This window comes from Staurois parvus, unplaced genomic scaffold (assembly GCF_062004578.1).
Source record: "Staurois parvus isolate SC_StPar_1 unplaced genomic scaffold, SC_StPar_1.0 ptg000965l, whole genome shotgun sequence".
In the NCBI taxonomy this organism is placed as follows: Eukaryota; Metazoa; Chordata; class Amphibia; order Anura; family Ranidae; genus Staurois; species Staurois parvus.
Genome location: NW_028318761.1, coordinates 928,916 through 952,912, shown reverse-complemented (window position 1 = coordinate 952,912; position 23,997 = coordinate 928,916). Strand labels below are relative to the sequence as shown.

The 23,997-nt window shown below is 46.6% G+C and overlaps 1 protein-coding gene across 1 annotated transcript in view; it reads left to right on the top strand.

Moving 5' to 3' along the window:
• Positions 1 to 23,997, top strand: part of LOC149441625 (uncharacterized) — a 120,128-nt gene that overhangs the window by 51,850 nt on the left and 44,281 nt on the right. The gene's annotated exons all lie outside the window — the stretch shown is intronic.

The window sequence follows — 23,997 nt, the reverse complement described above, 5'->3', positions numbered from 1 at the left end:
AGAGACAGACTACCCAGAATGTCCCATCCTTCATATCAAAGACTGAGACAGACTACCCAGAATGTTCCATCCTTCATATCAGAGAGAGACAGACTACCCAGAATGTCCCGTCCTTCATATCAGAGAGAGACAGACTACCCAGAATGTCCCGTCCTTCATATCAGAGAGAGAGACAAACTACCCAGAATGTCCCATCCTTCATATCAGATAGAGAAAGACTACCCAGAATGTCCGGTCCTTCATATCAGAGAGACAGACTACCCAGAATGTCCCATCCTTCATATCAGAGAGAGACAGACTACCCAGAATGTCCCGTCCTTTCTATCAGAGAGAGACAGACTACCCAGAATGTCCCATCCTTCATATCAGACACCGAGACAAACTACCCATAATGTCCCATCCTTCCTATCAGAGAGAGGCAGACTACCCAGAATGTCCCATCCTTCATATCATAGAGACAGACTACCCAGAATGTCCCATCCTTCCTATCAGAGAGAGAGACAGACTACCCAGAATGTCAATTCCTTCCTATCAGAGACCGCGACAGACTACCCAGAATGTCCCATCTTTCATATCAGAGAGAGACAGACTACCCAGAATTTCCCGTCCTTCATATCAGAGAGAGAAAGACTACCCAGAATGTCCCGTCCTTCATATCAGAGAGAGAGAGACAGACTACCCAGAATGTTCCTTCCTTCATATCAGAGAGAGACAGACTACCCAGAATGTCCCATCCTTCATATCAGAGAGAGACAGACTACCCAGAATGTACCATCCTTCATATCAGAGAGACAGACTACCCAGAATGTACCATCCTTCATATCAGAGAGACAGACTATCCAGAATATCCCATCCTTCATATCAGAGAGAGACAGACTACCCAGAGTGTCCCGTCCTTCATATCAGAGAGCGAGACTCCCCAGAATGTCCCGTCCTTCATATCAGAGAGCGAGACTCCCCAGAATGTCCCGTCCTTCATATCAGAGAGAGACAGACTACCCAGAATGTCCCATCCTTCATATCAGAGACCGCCTACCCAGAATGTCCCGTTCTTCATATCAGAGAGAGAGACAGCCTACCCAGAATGTCCCGTCCTTCATATCAGAGAGAGACAGACTACCCAGAATGTCCCATCCTTTCTATCAGAGAGAGAGAGACAGACTACCCAGAATGTCCCGTCCTTCTTATCAGAGGGAGAGACAGACTACCCAGAATGTCCCGTCCTTCATATCAGAGAGAGACAGACTACCCAGAATGTCCTATCCTTCCTATCAAAGAGAGAGAGACAGACTACCCAGAATGTTTTGTCCTTCATATCAGAGAGAGACAGACTACCCAGAATGTTCCGTCCTTCATGACAGAGAGAAAGACTACCCAGAATGTCCCGTCCTTCATATCAGAGAGAGAGAGACAGACTACCCAGAATGTCCCTTCCTTCATATCAGAGAGAGACAGACTACCCAGAATGTCCCATCCTTCCTATCAGAGAGAGACAGACTACCCAGAATGTCCTGTCCTTCATATCAGAGAGCGAGACTCCCCAGAATGTCCCGTCCTTCATATCAAAGAGAGAGAGAGAGACAGACTACCCCGAATGTCCCGTCCTTCTTATCAGAGACCGAGACAGACTATCCAGAATATCCCATCCTTCATATCAGAGAGAGACAGACTACCCAGAGTGTCCCGTCCTTCATATCAGAGAGCGAGACTCCCCAGAATGTCCCGTCCTTCATATCAGAGAGAGACAGACTACCCAGAATGTACCATCCTTCATATCAGAGACCGCCTACCCAGAATGTCCCGTTCTTCTTATCAGAGAGAGAGAGACAGACTACCCAGAATGTCCCATCCTTCTTATCAGAGAGAGAGACAGACTACCCAGAATGTCCCATCCTTCATATCAGAGAGAGACGGACTACCCAGAATGTCCCGTCCTTCATATCGGAGAGAGAGACAGACTACCCAGAATGTCCCATCCTTCATACCAGAGAGAGACAGACTACCCAGAATGTCCCATCCTTCATACCAGAGAGAGACAGACTACCCAGAATGTCCTATCCTTCCTATCAAAGAGAGAGAGACAGACTACCCAGAATGTTTTGTCCTTCATATCAGAGAGAGACAGACTACCCAGAATGTCCCGTCCTTCATATCAGAGAGAGACAGACTACCCAGAATGTCCCGTCCTTCATATCAGAGAGAGACAGACTACCCAGAATGTTTTGTCCTTCATATCAGAGACCGAGACAGACTACCCAGAATGTCCCATCCTTCATATCAGAGAGAGACAAACTACCCAGAATGTCCCGTCCTTCATATCAGAGAGAGACAGACTACCCAGAATGTCCCGTCCTTCATATCAGAGACCGAGACAGACTACCCCGAATATCCCGTCCTTCATATCATAGAGAGAGACAGACTACCCAGAATGTCCCGTCCTTCATATCAGAGAGAGACAGACTACCCCGAATATCCCGTCCTTCATATCATAGAGAGAGACAGACTACCCAGAATGTCCCGTCCTTCATATCAGAGAGAGACAGACTACCCAGAATGTCCCATCCTTCATATCAGAGACCGAGACAGACTACCCAGAATGTCCCATCCTTCATATCAGAGACCGAGACAGACTACCCCGAATATCCCGTCCTTCATATCATAGAGAGAGACAGACTACCCAAAATGTCCCGTCCTTCATATCAGAGAGAGACAGACTACCCAGAATGTCCCGTCCTTCATATCAGAGAGAGACAGACTACCCAGAATGTCCCGTCCTTCATATCAGAGACCGACTACCCAGAATGTCCCATCCTTCATATCAGAGAGAGACAGACTACCCAGAATGTCCCATCCTTCATATCAGAGAGAGACAGACTACCCAGAATGTCCCATCCTTCATATCAGAGAGATACAGACTACCCAGAATGTCCCGTCCTTCATATCAGAGACCGACTACCCAGAATGTCCCGTCCTTCATATCAGAGACCGACTACCCAGAATGTCCCCTCCTTCATATCAGAGAACGAGACAAACTACCTAGAATGTCCCGTCCTTCATATCAGAGAGAGACAGACTGTCCAGAATGTCCCGTCCTTCATATCAGAGAGAGACAGACTGTCCAGAATGTCCCTTCCTTCATATCAGAGACTGTAACATACATGTAAGATTTGAATGGATAGAATAAAGATTTGCTCAGTAGAAATATGGAATCGTAGCCATAACAGGTTGAATGGATAGGATATGATGAATAGGCTGAAAGCCGGGCTTCTGGGATGTGACACATTTTGTGTTAATGTGACATGAAGGTACAGACTGGAGTAGATTTGATGAGGCCACGCCCTTTCATTGTAAAGGTGTGTTCAGGAACAGTCTGGTCATTAGGGATGTATATTGAGCCCCTGGGCAGTAGGGAAATGAATGGTCATCCATGGATCTGGGATACAGATGTGTATGTATACACAATTACTCCATCGGCCTTACAGACTCAATCATCAATTAGCATTAATTAGTCTAAAGCCCCACCTCCTGGAGGTGACACGTTTTGTGCTTCAATCAGGTTGTCTCTTTCTGGGAAAACAGGTTTGGAGGGAAGGACAGCAGACAGACTTTCTGCCTGATGTGGAAAGCTCTATAGGTATAATTCACATCAAAGAAGGATGTTTCATCTCTCATAAAAGCTAAAATATTAGTTGCAGAGAGGTGAACATACTCCCTTCTTGTAGGCCATTCTGTGCGCTGCACTTGTGTATGAAAACCATAGTTGTGGCTTGGGGAGGAAGCCAGGAAAATGCAGGAAACGGTTAGGTGACGCTGGGTCACGACCATCGAACAGTGTTTGGTACTGTCGTGATCGGGCTGATGCGCGGGTGTCAGAAATCCAATCCCCAACCTGGTGTTCAGGCCAGTCTTGGCCCAATTGGACTTGGGCAGGTCAGCATCCACAGCATATTGTGGGCGGATGCAGGAGCCGCCCCCCATGGTCAATTGGCCAAAGACCAATGCCCCGCCCATGTCCTAATCCCAATAAATTGAGTACACGGACAACTGGACATTGGTGATTCGTACGGAGCTGGTTCGTTTGACCAATGGATTGCTGATTTTCTGGCTTGCTCCAGCCGCAGGGTAAAAGTGTTATTCTGTCTTTTATTCCTTTTTATTTTATAGTAATTAGTCATTTGTGTGCCTTCTTATATCTTTTGTATTTTCTGTAACCTTTTATATTTGTACATTTTTTATGCACTGCCCACTTTGGGAAATTAAATCTTAAAATTAATTAGTGAACTTCTGTGTATTTAAGCATGTGCTCATATCTTCAGAGAGACTAGATCGGAGAGATTAGATTGGGTTAGATTGTATTGTATTTTAATGCCTTTAAAATGCTCGGTTAAGCTCATTGTCAATAGGTATGCAATTGCTATTGCGTGCAGATTGTAAAAGATAACAGATCGGCCAGACGGAGATCTGTGTGTGTGGGGTGTCTCAACAGACCATTCTGTGGATAAACTGTTGGGTGGTGGCAGGCTACCTTTTGTGGTGTGTCTGGTGCAGGGGGGTGTGGACAGTGGAAGGGTTATCAACACCGGGGTTCAAGCTAGGATAGCTGGAAATATTTTATTAGATAAAATCTTACAACCAGCAACACAATTTTCTTACAAAAAGGTATAAAATACATATATACAAAATAAATAAATACAAAAAACCCTACATCTGGTTATAAACAAAGAAAAACCCTATCTGGTTACAACATCCTCCTAAAACAAAAAATATCAAAAAAAAAAAAAAAAAAAAAACACACCATACTACTAACAAACACACAGTAAAGGCCAAGAAACATAGATCTTCAGATGCACATAGCCTTTCTTCAAAAAGCTCTTGTCATCAAAATCTAAAGGAGTGAAAACACAGAGGAAAAAAGAACAGAATCCTCACCCAGAGTTCAACAGACCACGGCTACAGACCGGATATTCCTCCACGCCTCTATCCAGGTCCTTCGCCGCTGCCTGTCTCTCTCAAGACCCCAAATTTTCCCAACCTCACCAAGGATGTCATACACCACCACCGAGACAGGAAGAATTTTCTGCCGAATGGAAACCTGACACCGTGCGTTCCAAGTGTAGTAACGGACCACTAGACAAACTAAAAAAAGAGTGTCAAAATCAAAATCCACTTGTGATTTGAAGGCCCCATATACCCACTCTGCATAAGACATGCAGTGCAGGAAGGGGATGTCTAGAGCCCTCCCCACCTCTTTGTATACCTCTATATTGAAAGGGCACTGAAGCAAGAAGTGGTCCATAGTCTCTACTTCACCCCCACACTCCGTCCTCGGACAACCACGGTTGTCCAGAGAACAGCACTTCAAGTTCCCTCTCACATATAGCCTGCCATGGAACGCGAGCCAGGCCTGGTCCCTAAACTTTAAGGGAATCCTTTCCATATTTATCAAATGTAGCCCCTCCCGCAGACTATGGCCTGGGCAATCCTTCAAGGCCAGCGGTGCATGAAAGGCAGTGGCCACGACCCTCTCCCTGAGGAATTTCCCAGGAAGCGATCTGACCTCCTCCACAGTCACACACCACCGCCTAAGTATTTTCAAACTCTGGGCAACATAAGCCGGGAGCTTACTGTGCTTGACTCTCAGGCTTCTCACTGGCCCGCCACTCTCCCAACAGCTCAGAAAGGGTCTAAACCAGCAATGGGCAAACTACGGCCCAGCGGACCTTTTAATCCGGCCCGCGGAGCGTGGCAAACATTGGCTGTCAGGATGTAGGTGGGGCAGCGTGACGAACTCCTCTCCTCTCACAGTCCACCCTGAAGACCGGAACGGCGCAGCAACACAGCGAGAGGAACGCGCGGAGCAAAGGTAAGTGAATTGACACAATATGGGGAATTAATTACTATAGGGGGGATGAATTACTATTGTCATGGAAATTTTGTATTGTTGGTCGAACTTTAAATGTGTCATATATTCGTGTTATTCATATGTCTCTCGTGTGGCTTAATTAAAGCTCTGAAGGCTGCAATTGGGCCATGCACATGTACAATGTATGTATTACAGTACTCAGCTTGGTAATGGATGAGATGGCAGATCTGCGCTTATAGACCGGCGTATATACCACCACGGCATTCCATGCGAATGCTGCTGTCAGTAGACCGTGGGCCTGTATCCACATATCAGCAGCATAGTACCACGTGGGCTTCATAACGCAATGCGCAAGCGGTGTGAACTCCACGTGTAGGCTTATGCATATCTTACAACCCATTACTAATCTGAACTGTATCTTGGATGGATGTGTTTTAATAAAGATCGTATCGGGCCCATCCAGGTACAGACTGATATTTTTAGGAGATGCTTGTGCAGAGAATTTACATACCAATAGAAGCTAGTAGGACAGGAAATATGACCTCAGATGGCTCATAGGGGGGAAGGGGAGGAAGTCTGCTGACCTCAGAAGACTCATGGGGGAGGACCAGTGATAGATAATAGCAAAGGCTATGCTCCAATTGGAATTTACATCCTCTGTATAGGTACTCCCCATTGCATTGTTCGGTGGGAGGGGATTGACTTTATTCATATGGGGGGCATGTGTGTATTTTTAATAAAACAGAGAGCTGAGCCTGAAGCCGGCTTTATGTGGATTGCAACCATCCTTAGAGTGTCGTGTGATCATTCTAGGGTAACGGAGCTCCAATCACCTACATTTCAACAGAACCAAAGTATTTGGATGGGCAGGAATCGTGTAGTTTAGCTGCAGTCGTGGTAAGCGAGATTCGCACAGCTTTATGGGGGATTTCTGCGCATCCAACTGCGAGTACTCACGGTAAGGAGAAATTCGTTAAAGCGAATTTCCAAGACAGTTTGGCGAGCCTGGTGGATACTAACGCGTATTCTTGCGTAGCTAACCAAGAACGAGGGGGGAATGAACTATCATGAACTAGCAAAAAGTATGCCGGCACATTTCAGGTCTCTCTGCCATTAAGAGGATCGCTTTTTGCGTGTTCGTATGGCTGATTTCGCTCTCTGTTAGCTAACAAGAAATACCGCTTAACAAGGACCTCGTTTTTTGTCCTAAACTCTTGATTTGTGGGTGAAAGACAAGGGTTTGTCTCTGCGGAGAGCAGCAGAGGGGTGGGTTTGGTTGGCTGGATTTGGTCAAGTTTAAAAATCTTCCAACCAAAAATTAAACGGGTATATGTTTTAGTGGGTAAAAGTTGTTGCATAGTGTTAGGTAAGTATTTGCGGGTTGTAGGTACTGTGGTGATTGCTTTACCCCCCTCCACGTGAGGTCATTATTACAGTGCTGAAAGGCTTAGGTTAATTGTTAACTGCTGTAAGATCTGTGTTATGTAGTCTGTACAATGTTTTGTGGTACTACCGCTCCCAGCAAGCATGCAGCAGGGGGTCCTTTCTGTTACATGTGCATGTTAGTGTGATATGTTGGTGTTTTATGTCTGTTCTGTGATCGTGCCAAATTGTGTTGTATGTGTGCTTCATATTGTTGTGTAATTGTCCAGTGTATGTTCTGTCCAAACGTCTGTTTTATGTAAGAGGCAATTTTGAGGCTAGAGTCTGCCGTGTGTTTCCCTGTGGGGGGTCATTCTAGTATCTGCCATGTGCTCCTCTGTGGGGGGTCATCTTCTTGACAAACCACATGGACTCCTTTTGTTTGGTGGCCATTTTGTTGGCTACCAAATGTGCAGTAATCTCTATGCAATGTGCATGAAGTTTCCTATATGCATTTGACCCATATTGTGTTTTTAATCCAAATTTTTTACAGTTTCATTTGTTTGCTTTTAGCTTTAAATTTGCGTATTGCCAGCCAATTTAAAGTGTATTAAGCGAGTTTTCCCTTCACGTGTTCCACATTTAATGAGCGCGGTGTAGTCTGGGTTTTTGCACATAGATTTCTTGTATAGTGATTATGTTTTTCTTGTGTTTTTCCTGTTAAAAGTAGTTCCTTATTGTAAAGCGGGTTTGTTTTAAGCTGCTGTGTCGCGTGTTTCACGTCCAGCAGACTTTTTGTGTAAACGGTTCTAGGTGGTTGCAGTAAAGATTGCGTGTGTAGCGCAGATCGTTTAGCGGTGCTGATAGGAGTGATTTTTGCGTCAGCAACAAGGTTACTTTTAGCGCAGTTTTTCGGTTTACCTCTGTGTAATTGTTTTACTGTGAAACGTCCCGTGTTTTTCATAAGGATCCACTTTGTCCTTTTTAACAGTTTTTCAGGTTGAAAAAGGGTTTTTCTGTGTGTATTAGGAAAGTTTTTTTCTTTACACAAATTTCCTAAAGGTCAGTTAGCAGGTTTCTGCCCAACCAGTGACCCCTAAGTAACATCCAAGAACCCCTCTTTTTGTTTTGACTTGTGTTAGCTACTGTGTGCAGGGAGAGAAAAGCCACTTTCATCATTGTGCGGTGTGGCCTGCCAAACACAGTGGGTGATGAGAACCACATAAATTACGCTGTGCGAGTGGGCGGTCCAGGGAAGTCCTGGTCACCACAAACACTTCGGGTGGTCAGGATCACACAAATTGCGCTGTGGGAGTGGGAGGTGTGCTCTCAGTCTGACCGCCACTTGATGCGCTTCGGGTGATCGATAAGTATCACATAAATTACGCTGTGCTGGGAAAGTGGTGGAATCAGGCCTCTCGGTAGGATCCCACCGAGTGCTCCAGGGGGTAAACAGGTACCCGGACGCGGGATATATACCAGTGACTAGTCACGATGGGCAGTAGTCAGTCCATGAAGAGAGAGGGGGAAGCAGCCCTCTTCAGGGTAAGGACAGCTGCACAACTGATGAAGGTGAGTTTGGGGGGGAAGTCTACAGAACCCCTCAAAAGGTGGAATAAATGGTCGAAGGGTACCAGATGGGAAATTCCCCGGGAAGGTACATTTGACGCATGGAGGTGGGAAAAATTCATCTCTGAATTTGAACCACGGATGCAGGCGTCAGAACTAGAGATCGCACAGCTATGGCTTCACAGGTCAATCCAATTAGGGAGGCAGGGCATACATAAACTGGTGTCTGTCCGGAAGAACCAGGTGATGTATACCTGGCCTCCAGAGGGAATAAAACAGGAGGATCCAGTGTCAGAGGTGGAAGAAGCTCTTTCAGGGCTGACTCTACTAAGGCAGGCAGGATCAGGGTCTGCTGGGGTTCCCCAACAACCAACAGTGGCTGAGAGAAGTATAACTGCACCTGTCTCTTCTGTTAGTGACGTCACTCTTGATGTACCTTCTGTGTCTTCTGTCTCTATGCCTCAGCCTCTACCTCTACCTCTCCTTTCTTCCTGCTTCACCCCAGCTCCTTCTGTTTCCAACTATGAAGCCTTCTCAACAACCGATTTGCAGACTATCTGTGAATCAAGGGGAGTAGACACCCGGTTAAAAAACAGGGCGGATTGCATCAAAGCGCTACGAACCACTGATCAGACCCCTGCCCCCCAGCTATACCCTGATCTGAGGGACCTCAAACCTGAAGGTGCAGTAAGCGAGGTGGTTAATCTAAGCCCACCGATGAAGCTGGGTCAGCCCTTGCACTCTTCCCGGACCGAGGCCTATCCAGTCAGGGTGCAGCAATTTGAAGGTCCTCCCAATGCACGGGGGGAACGGACTTTAGGGGAACGGGTAGTTTGGCATGTCCCTTTCACCCCGGCAGAGATCCGCACTATTCTGGCTGAGCTCCCGGACTATCGAGTCAATCCGAGAGGATTTGCTCGAATGTTTGGACAAAACCAGTTCAGCTATGGTATGAGCGGGTCAGATTGTGCACAGATCCTACGGGCAAAGGTGGGCATGGAAGTGGCCAGTACAGTGATTGCAGGGTGCTCTATAACCACGCATGAGGAGATGACTTCAGGGGGCAAAGAGTTCTGTACACAGCTAAAGGCAAAGCTTCCAGAAATGTATGGTGCTACCTCTACTACGGACATGATGAAGCTCACCCAGGGTCCTAATGAGGAAAGCGCCTGCTTCTGGCGCCGTCTCAAGCAGACGGCACTGGATGCAGATCTGGAAGTTGGACCTGATGCTCCAACTGAAGGGGTAAAGGTGACCGCGACGCACATTCTGTTGCGGGCCAAATTTTTGGAAGGCATCAATATTAAAATTCGGGAAAGGCTGGTTCTGGCCCGACCCGAATATAATGAGATGTCTATCCCTGCTATCCTTTCCACTCTTGCGGCAATAGAGAGGGAAATGGATAGAAGAAAACAAGACAAGGCCAAAGTTCTTATGTCCCAGACCCCACACGAAAAACCAAGGGATCTGGGTCACAGGAAGGATAGGCCCCCACCCAGGTGCTTCCAGTGCCACCAAACGGGGCACATGAGGAGGAGCTGTCCCCAATTACCTAAAGGTCGGTGGCAGTTCATTCCTGATGAGTCCCCCGCCCCTATGACCACCATGGTAAGTAACTCCTATGAATCCTCATAGGAAGTTGGCAAATCGGTGTCGGCCCAGATCCATCTTTTTCTCGAGGAATTAAAATATCCCCTCCCTTGCCTCATCGACACCGGTGCAGCCAGAACAGTCTTGCGAAAACAGGACATCCAAGGCAAGGTACCCCTCTCAGGGGCAAACACACCGACGGTAGGTCTCACAGGTCAAACAGTGTCTCTACAGTCCACCAAACCACTCCATTTCAGGTTAGGTCTGCACACTGAGGCTGTCAGGTCAGTGCTGGTCTCAGATGACGTCCCCATCAATCTTTTGGGAGCGGACATCTTGTCAGACATTCAAGCTGTCATTGAGTTCACCCCATCGGGTGTTGTGGTGAGTAGTGCCCTGTCGGAAGAAAGACTGTGCACATTGTTGGCCCTACCTTATCTCACCGAGGCTACATATTGTCTGGAGTTGGACGTATTGGCTGAAGTTGACCCCAAAGTTTGGGCAGCAGATAAATATGATGTGGGTCTCTTGCCGGTACCTCCAACTACAGTCAACATCAGACCAGGAAGCGTGTTACCACAACTACCACAATATCCTTTAAGTGTAGCTCAAATGGACAGCCTAAAAACCCAGATCGACCATTATCTACAGATAAAGGTCCTCACCCCAACCCAGTCGCCATGTAACACACCATTATTCCCAGTAGCAAAAAAGACAGCACCTGGTCAACCGACCACCTACCGGCTGGTACATGACCTGAGAGCGGTAAACAAAATCATCATCAGTGATGCCCCTTTGGTGCCCAATCCACACACCCTGCTGGCAACCGTACCACCCAATGCAAAATTTTTTACCGTCATTGATCTGTCAAACGCGTTTTTCTCGGTACCCCTGGATCCCCAGTGTCAGTACCTTTTTGCCTTCTCCTTCCAGGGCCGACAACTTACCTGGACCCGTCTCCCCCAGGGAGCAGTAACCAGTCCCTCGGAATACAGCTGCAAGCTGAAAATCGTGTTAGATCAGTGGACCCCAATGAATCCAGAGGTGGTGTTGTTACAGTATGTTGATGACTTGCTCCTCTGCTGTCCCACTAAAAAGGATTGTTATCAACATACTGTTTCATTACTCAACCATCTGGCGTCAACGGGCAACAAGGCCAGCAAGGAGAAATTACAACTCTGCCAGGAAAAAGTCATCTTCTTGGGGCATTGTATTTCTCAGGGCACCAGGCACCTAACAACCCAAAGAGTGCAGACATTGCAAGACCTAAAGAGACCCAAAAACCACCGTCAGCTGAGAGCCGTCCTCGGCCTTATCAACTACTGCAGAGATTGGGTCCCCAACATCTCGGACAAACTTGGTCCCCTGTATGAGCTGACATCCAAAACACCATTTCAAATGTCAGATGACGACTGGTCAACTCTTCAAGATTTGACTCAGGAACTCTCAATAGCACCAGCCCTAGGTCTACCCAACTATGACCTACCTTTCTACCTTTTCTGTCATGAAAGTCAGGGCCATGCAACCGGAGTACTAACCCAACTTCACGGAACCAAATACCGCCCCATCATGTACCTATCGACCGCTCTGGACCCAGTCATCAAAGGGTCCCCGGGTTGTGTGAGGGCAGTGGCTGCTTGTGCTGTCCTTGTCCAAAAAGTGGGTGACATCGTTTTGGATTCACCCCTCACACTCTACACTCCGCACTCGGTGCAAGAAATCCTAAACCAGGTCCAAACTAAACATCTCTCTGCAGCAAGATTGACCAAATACGAGGTAGCCCTCCTAACTCCTACTAACCTCTCTATCAAACGATGCACTATTCTTAACCCAGCTTCTCTTCTTCCTGTGTTGGAAGACGAGAAAGGGGGGGAGGACAACAACGACGGTGCTGAATTTTGCAACCCGACTAACAATACTAACACCTCTTCTACTAACATGTCTTCTTTGTCCACTACTAACCTCTCTTCCAAAGGACACAACTGCATTTCTTTGATGGAACTGGAGTCAGCAGCGATCAGCCCAGTGAAGGAAACGCCAATACCGGAAGCGAAAAATCTTTTTGTCGATGGGTCCAGGTACTACACCCAAGACGGTAAGCCACACACTGGTTACGCGGTCACGACGGAAAGTGACGTTGTGGAAAAGGGCTCTCTGAACGCACATATGTCAGCTCAGGAAGCTGAGCTGTGGGCACTGGCCAGGGCATGTGAGTTACATGAAGGTCAGAGGATTAATGTTTATACGGATTCGAGGTACGCGTTTGGTATTGCACATGACTTTGGTCCCATCTGGAAAGCGAGGGGATTTCTCACAAGTTCAGGTAAACCGGTGAAGCATGCAGAACTGATTGACAGGTTGTTCATTGCCTTCGGCCTGCCACGGGAGATTGCTGTTCTTAAGGTGAAAGCTCATACCACTGAGACTAGTGTGGAGGCATGTGGAAACGCTTTGGCAGATCGGTCCGCAAAGGCCGGTGCACTGGTTCAGGAAACGGGGGTTCTGATGCTGGCCATCCCTTCAGAGGTTTCGTTAGACGAGTTTAAAAAACTGCAATCGCAGGCGGGTTTGCAGGAGAAGGCTAGATGGACAGCAGCAGGAGCCTCCCAAGGGTCGAATGACATTTGGTGCCTGAACAAAAGATGGTGTTTGCCAAAGTCCCTTTTCCCCATGATGGCCCACTTGGCTCACTACCCTGGGCACCAATCTAAGACGGCTATGTGTGCGTTGGTAGACGAGCATTGGATTGCACCTGGGTTCAGTACTGCTGCAGCTACCTTTGCAGCTTCTTGCCTAGTCTGTGCCCTACACAACCCTGGCAGAACGGTAGTAATACCCCAAAGGCACTCACCAAAACCTGAACGCCCCTTCCAACGCATCCAGATCGATTACATCTCGTTACCAAAGAGTGGGCCGTACGAATACGCCTTGGTCTGTGTAGATATGTTTTCAGGCTGGCCTGAAGCGTGGCCCGTCACATGTGCCAACGCTAGTACCACGGCGAAGAAAATCCTGTCTGAGGTTGTGTGCCGCTGGGGTCTACCTGAAACCATCGAGTCCGATAGGGGGTCACACTTCACTGGACAGATCTTTGCAGAGGTATGTAAAGCCCTTCACATCAACCAAGGGCTACACACCCCGTATCACCCCGAGAGTAGCGGTAAGGTTGAACGTCTCAACGGAATCCTTAAAAACAGGATCTCCAAAATCATGGCCGATACCAAAAAACCTTGGCCTGAGTGTCTCCCCATTGCCCTCTATTCCATCCGGAATGCCCCTCGGCAACCACATGGGCTGTCACCCTACGAGGTGTTGTTTGGGGGACCTCCCAAAACAGGGTTGTACTTTCCTCAACAGTTGTCGTCTTTGCATTCACAGCTTACAGGTTATGTGCAATCTCTGCAACGGGAGCTGCAGAAGATACACCATCGGGTTCGCGAATCGCTCCCCGATCCAAATACAATAACAGGTGTTCTTTCTATTGAGCCAGGTGATTGGGTCGTCCTAAAGAAACATCAAAGAACCGGACTCGAGCCACGGTTCACCGGACCATACCAAGTCCAGCTGACGACACCTACCTCACTCAAACTCGAGGGACGAGACAACTGGGTGCACGCAAGCCACTGCAAGAAGCTTTTCAGCTACACCAGAGAATGAGGGGTGTCATTTTCCTTTTTCTTTTTGTTTGTATGTCATACATGTGTGTGAACGGAGGAAAAGACGGCAGATACCCCAACCTTTTATTTAAAATGCACCTGCGTTTAGCCAGAACCGCCAACAAAACCAACTGTTGGGTATGCTCTAAGCCCCCACCCAGTCATCACATGTCCGCAATGGCCGCTGTTCATGCCCTATATGACATCCGCGTCGGCATGAAAAAGCAAGGGACCCCTGGTCAGCCCCCACGTAGACATTTGTCGGTAGAACTTAATGACACATTTTTAGCAGGTAACATCAGTTTCAGCACCAATATTAGCTCTAGCTCCTGTAGGGCCCTCGTCAGTCCATTATGGGTAACTGGGCAGCTAGGCAGCCCTCAGGTGTGCTTTAACATCAGCTTTGGCACAGGTAACAAGTTTGTTGGGACTACCACCTGTGAGGGAGGTATAACTGTCAATCTGACTAACCAGACTTCCCTTCTGAGTAACCACACTGACCGACCAGACCACGTGTGTTGGAAGGACGGATGTGATGTGCAGACTGAGGGAGCAATCCCCCAGTCTGTGCAACTGTTGCTCAGTACCAGAGGCCGAACGAGGAACTCCTCCTGTTCTGCTCTGACAGGTCCATACTATTTTCTGTGTGGTTCGGCAGCCTATAGAACATTTCCCCAGAACGCGAAAGGTTCGTGTGCCCTCATAAAGCTAGTCCCCGCATCCTATGTAGTGATGGACCATGAAGAGTTGATGGTCCACAAGAAGGTAAGGATGGCAGGGAGAGTTCGCAGGGAGCTGTTCTCTGAGGGCGACCAGGCATGGGCTTGGTTCCCCTCATGGACAGGATGGGGAATAGAACTTATGAAGCGCCTGAACAATTTTTCTGTCATCGTGGATAGTATGTTTAACGAGACCGTAGAGGCTGTCAGAGAAATTGCCCAAGAACAACGGCAGATGGGAATTTTAGTGCTTCAGGAGAAGATGGCCCTCGATTATCTTTTAGCCGCCAAAGGGGGGTTCTGTGAGTTCATCGGAGAGGATTGTTGTACTTGGATAGAAGACACCGATGACAAGGTCCAGGCCCATATGGACAAAGTTAGTGAACTACAGGGAAAAGCTAGAGCTATAGCTAGTGAGGGTTGGAATCCGTTCAAGGGTTTGGGAGGATTGGGAGATTTCCTGTTCTCCATCGGATCTTGGTTGAAGGAAGTGGGAGTGTATATCCTGATGCTTCTCTTTTTCATCTGCCTTTTATATGCCGCGGTGAGATGTTCCTGTTGCCTCATCGACCGTGTAAGCCAAGCTCGGGCAGACGACCACATCTCCATGCCCGCTCCGGGGATCCCACTCCAACCACTGATCGGGGGAAGACCTCACCAACCAACCACCTTCTCTACAGATTACGTCCTGGCTTCCCTCTAATTTATCTCTCTGAAGACCACATTCTCCAAGACCTTCAAGCAAGCTTCAAGCCTCATCATTGTTTGTGTCTGCGATTTGGAAAACTGTCTGGGTCGAGACCAGCCTTGTGTGGCCCCGTCTGCAGGGGCAATTTGAGAATCTGTTGCTGGATCTCCCCAGACCACCGTGGGATCACAAGCTTTATTCATACCACAAGTCTGTTTGTGGTTTTTGCAAGAGCCTTCCTGTAGTGAAGGTTCCAACGCTCTTGAGGATCATCGCTTCAATCAAGCCTGTTTGCGTCGAGTCTGCGTCGGGTCTTGTTGTTTCAGGTACCCCGTGGAGCTTTATTCTCAGGGACAACTACAGGAACTCTTTGAAGTTTGAGACTACACCCATCAAGCTGAAGAAGATCAAGAAGGGACACGAGGAGAATATGATAAAACAGGAGGGAATGTCATGGAAATTTTGTATTGTTGGTCGAACTTTAAATGTGTCATATATTCGTGTTATTCATATGTCTCTCGTGTGGCTTAATTAAAGCTCTGAAGGCTGCAATTGGGCCATGCGCATGTACAATGTATGTATTACAGTACTCAGCTCGGTAATGGATGAGATGGCAGATCTGCGCTTATAGACCGGCGTGTATACCACCACGGCATTCCATGCGAATGCTGCTGTCAGTAGACCGTGGGCCTGTATCCACATATCAGCAGCATGGTACCGCGTGGGCTTCATAACGCAAGGCGCAAGCGGTGTGAACTCCACGTGTAGGCTTATGCATATCTTACAACCCATTACCAACTTGAAACTGTATCTTGGATGGATGTGTTTTAATAAAGATCGTATCGGGCCCATCCAGGTACAGACTGATATTTTTAGGGAGTGCTTGTGCAGAGAATTTTACATACCAATAGAAGCTAGTAGGACAGGAAATATGACCTCAGATGGCTCATAGGGGGGAAGGGGAGGAAGTCTGCTGACCTCAGAAGACTCATGGGGGAGGACCAGTGATAGATAATAGCAAAGGCTATGCTCCAATTGGAATGTATATCCTCTGTATAGGCAATCCCCATTGTATTGTTCGGTGGGAGGGTTTGACTTTATTCATGTGGGGGGCATGTGTGTATTTTTAATAAAAACAGAGAGCTGAGCCTAAAGCCGGCCCTTATGTGGATTGCAACCAGCCTTAGAGTGTCGTGTGATCATTCCAGGGTAACGGAGCTCCAATCACCCACAAATTCAACAGAACCAAAGTATTTGGATGGGCAGGAATCGTGTAGTTTGGCTGCAGTCGTGGTAAGCGAGATTCACACAGCTTTATGGGGGATTTCTGCGCATCCAACTGCGAGTACTCACGGTAAGGAGAAATTCGTTAAAGCGAATTTCCAAGACACAATGAGTAACAATTCTGTGTCCCTCAGTAACAATTCTGTTTCCCTGAGTAACAATTCTGTGTCCCTGAGTAACAATGAGTAACAATTCTGTGTCCCTCAGTAACAATTCTGTGTCCCTGAGTAACAATTCTGTGTCTGTCCCTGAGTAACAATTCTGTGTCCCTGAGTAACAATTCTGTGTCCCTAAGTAACAATTCTGTGTCTGTCCCTGAGTAACAATTCTGTGTCCCTGAGTAACAATTGTGTGTCCCTGAGTAACGATTGTGTGTCCCTAAGTAACGGTTCTGTGTCCCTAAGTAACGGTTCTGTGTCCCTGAGTAACGGTTCTGTGGCCCTAAAGTTTCTGTGGCCCTAACTCTGTCCCTCAATACAGACAGGTCTGTCTCTCTTGAATGACCGGAGGCTAATGGAGAATTCTAAGATGGCCGCGATTTATAGCTCCACCATTACACAGTGCTGGCTGGCTGGCTGCTGATTGGCTAATGCGATCACATGTCATGAATGAATGCATTATGGGTCAGCGCGCCTTGTCTGCACGCCTTCCCAGAGATCCCCGCTCCGTCGCCACACATGTCGCCGCCATTTTTGGGAAAATTTCGATTCGCGCGTCCGAAGTTGGCTAATCTTTGGATTCGTCGCGAATCGAATATTTCCCAAACTTCGAAACGAATTCCACTTCGCCATGTTCGATTCGCTCATCTCTAATTCTGAACTTCAGGGAAATTTGGTGCGTGGAGTTTTAGGAGCGAGACTAATGGATTCTCGGCTCGGGGAATAATACCAGGACACACCTGGCACAGCACTTTGTATTATTTGTAAAAAGTGTGTTATTGTTGTTTTTTTGTCTTGTTTGTTAGTTTACTAATTTACTGCTATGGGTAATTCCTCAGGTAAGGAGGAAGGTCCCCGTCATGTGCCGCCACTAAAGTTGATTACGTTGCTAAGAAAAACTAGAAACCTGAGGGAAAGAACACATCTACCTCAAATGAAACTTGTAAAGAATATGTAGCAAGGGTATCCCCTTCTGATATGTATTATGTTAATCCCTGGGTGGATAATTTAGTGGGATGGTCAGACTGGGTGGATAATTTAGTGGGATGGTCAGACTGGGTGGAGCTAGTTTTCCTTGTGAAGGGGGAAATGACACTATGTGTATGGATATGATTAGAGGAATGTGTTTGCATGAACAGCCTCAGGTAGGTATCTGGGGGACTGGAAATCCAGATTGGGACAAGAATTCTATGTATGAAGGGGGTAAGAATTGGTTGAAGTATGCACCAGGCTATAAGACTCTAATTGTAGCAAATGATTTCACACCACCACCGCCATACAAACACAGCGAGGCACGTCCTGCCCCTACAGCTCCACATGCAGCCCCATCACACCCAGCACTCCCACAGGTAAAACAAGTAGATGAAGATGAAGAGGTTCTTATTGCTGCTTCCCAGATATATACAGGGGAGTCAGAAGAATCTGGCTCAGATGGGGAAACTGGGAGTGTTAGTCGTTACTTTTGCATGTACTCTTTTTATTTCTAATAAAATTTGTTCCTGTTTATTCATTTTTCCTTTTTTATTATTTATTTCCATTACTTATATAGCATCATCAATTTGCGCAGCGCTCTACATATATATTGTACATTCACATCAGTCCCTAACCCTCAAGGGACATACAATCTAAAGTCCTTAACTTACATTCATATACTGGGGCCAATTTTAGACAGGATTCAATTAACTTGCCAGCATGTTTTTGGAGTGTGGGAGGAAACCAGAGTCCCAGAGGAAACCCATGCAGGCACAGGGAGAACATGCAAACTCCAGGCAGGTGTTGCTGTGGTTGGGATTTGAACCAATGATCCTTGTGCTGCTAGGCAGAAGTGCTAACCATTTAGCCACTGTGCAAATATTTTTATTAAATGCAACAAAAAAAAAGAATACAAATACCATTAAAAATTGTTCATATTTATTAATTTTTCTTTTTTTATTAAATGCAACAAAAAATGAATTTGTATGTACTCTATATTTTTTTTCAAATTCTTAATTTATATAGACAATTGCACACTCACAGAGCAGTTCAATAGATCCAGAGTACACAGATTAGAAATGGGTATAAAATGTGTTCCTATTTGTTCATTTTTCTTTGTTTTTTTATTGAATGCAACAAAAAAAAATACACTGTCCGTTTTTTTTTTACATCTGTGCACCATTGTGCAGATTTCCCTTCACTTCTTGTGTCAGCCAAACAGGAAGTGAGAGAAAATTCTTCCAAATAAAGGAAGTTCCTTGGGAACCACCAGAACAAGCGTCCCCATTGGAAGATTTCTCTTCTATTACTTTTCTGGGGACAACCCAAAGTGTGGGATTTTTTTACGTTCACAATGAAAATGCTAAACAGGACAAATAGAGACAGTGAATCTCCCTAATGGGGACACAGACAGTAACAGCAATTTCTATTGGGCATAGCTATAGTGAATGGTGGCTCCAGTGTGAAGGCTGATGGTTCCAGCCAATCATTGTGATCAGAGAGAAAGGAAGACAGAAACAAATCAGACAAAATGTTACAATATTCCACCATTCAGAATGAGGCCACCAATGTCTAGACTAGATTTTTCCCATCTCCCTTCAGGCCAATGATATAGATGAATGCCAAACACCCAACGCAGCACAGAGGGGCTCGGTGAAGGTGTGGAGGTGACGGATGGGGTCACACATAGAAGGAGATTTGCCCGGCCTCATAATCCAGATATACCCGGAATCGTTTCTCATTATCATCATGCACCACTTTATACCTTTTACCCCTCCTGACCAAAGCCCAGGACACGTCATTATATCCAATCAAGGAGTAAAACCGGCCCTGTCTATACTGTTGTAGCACATCCCGATTCTCCAGTTATTGGTTCTATGGACATCTACTTCCCAGTAATGTCTCCCTGAGAAGAAGCCTTGGCTGCCTAAAACTTGATAAAAATCCATAAATCTCTCCTCAGTATATGAGCGATGCCGGTATTCTCTCAACTGGGTTGCAGTCGTCTTGTCAGAAGTGATGCATACATTAATATGAGCTGTGTCCTCATCCAATAAAATGTCTAGAGCTGTCTGAATATAGACTCCCCCAATGACACCAGTGATTAGATCTGAAAAACCTGTGCTGATCATATGGAAAATCACCCCCACATCCAGATCCCTTCCATCATGTCTCTCTGTGTCCTCCTCATCTCCATCCTCAGTATCACACCAGTCACCTGTGTCTGATTGCTGTAGGACATTCAATGGATCCATCTTGGGTTGCATCTTCCTGGACAGCTCCTCCATCTTGAATTCCAAGCACTGGATCAGATCATCAATGGGGCTTAAGATCCGCTCTGCCTTCCTGGAGATCTCACGCAGGACTTTCTTCTTCAGGTCTTCCTGATGTCTCCTGAGATCTCTGAACAGGACAGTGACACTCTGTTTCACCATCTGCTTTGTCTTGTACTTTCCCCTGAGTTCCTGCAGACTCCGGACTCTTTTTTCTGTCTTCTCTCTCTTATTAATCAGTTTGTGAAGATAGATTGTCATGTTCCTCTTCTTTAAAAAGACTTCCTGCAGTGTCTCCACCTGGTGTCCCTGATGTACTCCAATTATAAAGCAGGAGGCACAGAAGCAAGTAGAGTCCTCAATGCAGTAATACTCCAGGGTCTTCTTATGGACGGAGCATTTCCTGGTCTCTGGGGTGGTGGTGGGGTCACACAAGACATGTTCTGGTGACTTGTGGTGGACTCTCAGATGGATGTCACATAGAGAAGACTCACAATGCAGGCAGGACTTCACAGCAGGTACAGAGGTGTGGACACAGTAAGTACTGTGATTTGCAGAAGCTGTGTCCACATTTCAAGATGACAGGATCCAAATAAACGTTCAGGCAGATGGAACAATCCAGCAGAGCTCTCACATCGGAGGATGCCATGGCTGATAGAAGACAGAGAAATCAACAAAGCTCCTTATCTCCAGAACCAATGGTCCAAGTGAGGGAGGTTCCTCCACAGAGCAAGGCTAAGAATTTGTGAGCACAAAGGAAATGCAAAGCTCATAAAACAGCTGAAAGACAACTGGAAAAAAAATCAATAATCCCACCCAAAAAGCCAAACAAAACAATGGAGGCTCAGCCAGGACTGGTTCTCTTTGACCACCCTCCCCCCCAGGCCAATTCTCACACTTACACATACCAGTAAAAATTAGCTTTTTTTTTTGCTAGGACATTACTCAGAACCCATAAATATTAGACAGTTTTTGAAAGCGGAGACGCTGGAGATTAAAATATTGGGTGTTGCAATTTTTGTAAGGTGAACTATATTTGCGCTGACATTTTTAAAACACAGTTTTTTTGGAAAAAAGCACATTTTAATGAATTTTAGTGCACACAGACATAATAGAATGCCCAATTTTTGTGGTAAACTATAAAAGATGATGTTATGCTGAGTAAATAGATACACAACATGTCACTTTTTACAATTGCACATGTCTGTGGAATGGAGACAAACTACAGTATCTAAAAATCCTCCACAGGCAACGCTTTAACAGCCTTTCCAGGTTACCGGCTTGGAGTGACACAGGAGATCTGGTGCTAGAATGATTACGCTCACTCTGATGTTTGCACCGATACCTCACATGTGTGGTGCGATTGCCGCTGCCGTATGCTTGTGAGACTTACATGTGCTTTTGCATTTGTCCGCGAGCATGGGGAGGGTGCTCTAAATTTGTATTATTTTATAATTTATTTAAAATTTTATTTATATTTATTAATTTAATATTTTATTATGTATTTTATTTTTTTTAAATACATTGTCCCTTTACATTTTTTCTTTATCGACTTTATTGCTATCACAAGAGATGAACAATATCCCTTGTGTAGCATGGGCCGTGCCAGGTCCTCTTTATGGAGAGCTCTAGGCTCTATTAGACCCCAAATCTCTCGTTAAAATTGAATTTATATTTATTAATTTAATATTTTACTAAGTATTTTATTTTTTAAAAATACATTGTCCCTTTAAATTTTTTTCTTTGATCAACTTTATTGCTATCACAAGAGATGAATAATATCCCTTTTGATATCATAGGCCATGACAGGTCCTCTTCATGGAGATCTCTAGGCTCTATTAGACACCATATCTCTCCGCTGGCCTCCAAAGCATCTGATTAAATGGAGATTGGTTTGTCGGATGCGATATCAGCCGGTAATGGCTTGTGAACCACAAACTGAAACCGGAAGTGACACAATCCTCACCATTTCTGGTTTCCTATATGAGGGGAGGCAGGTATGGATGAACATGCCTCTCCTAAGCACACTGAATGGCGATGATCCCTGGCCCCCCCCCCCCCGATCGCTCAGGAGAGCCCGGTAATGGTGGAAGGAAGCAGCCAGAGGAAGACCCCCATCCATGCTCTGCAAAAGTGTATAGCCGCTCGGATCACTTCTAAAAAGGTGGCCATAGATGGGTGGAAAAATTGCTCAAAAGTTCATTTGAAAGCCTCAATCATTTGCCTTTCTAAATGTGTTTGGGCTCATATCTATTCTCAAAATGCAAAGATTTATGGCAAACCCCCCTCCCCCGAAATGCTGGAAATGCCCGGAAGGCGACGTGTGTGAAGTCACTTTTGGGTCACCTTCTCTAGCATAGCCAAGCAGCAATGTATGGCATCGCAATACATTGAGTGGATCCCAGAGGAGACATTGGGGATCTTTTAGACCCTGCATGTCTCAATAAAGAGAACCTGTCACCTAAAAATCATCACATTAACTTGTTGCCGACCGCAGATAGCCGAATGATGGCTGCACTGCGGCCGGCCAGTTCTGAGTGGACGTCATATGACGTCCCCCCAGAACGCGCTCTCCTGCGCGCCCCAGGGGGCGCGCACCCGGCGATCTCTGTGATCGCTGTGTCCTACGGACACAGCTGATCACGTGATGTGGTAAAAGGCCAATCACAGCGGCCTTTTACCACCTGATCAGCGGTGTCCAATGACACGCTGATCAGAGGAAAATGCAAGTGCCGGTTCTCGGCTGCACTTTCCTCACGCTGTCAGATCGTGAGGAAAGTACTGCCGAGAACCGGCAGTTGTCAGAGCGGGGATCGGCACCGATCATCAGGGCACTGATGATCAGTGCCCTGATGATCGGTGCCCAGCATTGCCACCCGCAAGTTCCGCCCACCTGTGCCCAGCAGTGTGCCCACTAGCTCCGCCCACCTGTGCCCAGCAGATCACCCACCTGTGCCCAGCAGTGCACCTACCTGTGCCCAGCAGTGCACCCACCTGTGCCACTCTGCAATGTCACACACCTGTGCCCAGAAGTGCCACCTACCTGTGCCCAGCAGTGACACCCACCTGTGCCCACCCACCTGTGCCCACCAGTGCCACCCACCTGTGCCCACCAGTGCCACCCACCTGTGCCCACCCACCAGTGCTGCCCACCAGTGCCACCCACCAGTGCAGCCCAGCAGTGCTGCCAGTCAGTGCCACCAGTCAGTGCCCAGCGGTTGTGCCAGTCAGTGCCGCCAGTCAGTGCCCAGCAGTGATGCCAGTCAGTGCCGTCTATCAGTACCCATCATCAGTGTCACCTATCAGTGCCGCCTATCAGTGCTGCATATTAGTGCCGCCTATCCGTGACACCTCATTAGTGCTGTCTATCAGTGCCGCCTATCCGTGCCACCTCATTAGTACTGCCTATCAGTGCCCTTTAGTGCTGCCTATCAGTGCCCATAAGTGCCGCCTATCAGTGCCCATAAGTGCCGCCTATCAGTGCCCATCAGTGCTGCCTCATCAACGCACATCAGTGAAGGAGAAAAATTACCTGTTTGAAAAATTTTATAATAGAAACAAAGAAACTTTTTTTTTTTTTTTTAAATTTTTGGCAATTTTTTATTTATAGCGCAAAAAGTAAAGTGCCCAGTGGTGATTAAATACCACCAAAAGAAAGCTCTATTTGTGAGAAAAAAATGATCAAAATTTCATATGGGTACAATGTTGCATGACCGCGCAATTGTCAATCAAAGTGCGGCAGCGCTGAAAGCTGAAAATTGGCCTGGTAAATAAGGGGGTATAAGTGTCTGGTAGGCAAGTGGTTAAGGGACTTTGAGTTCCCTCTGTGATTGAAAAAAAAAGTTATTTTTTTTTTTTTAAAA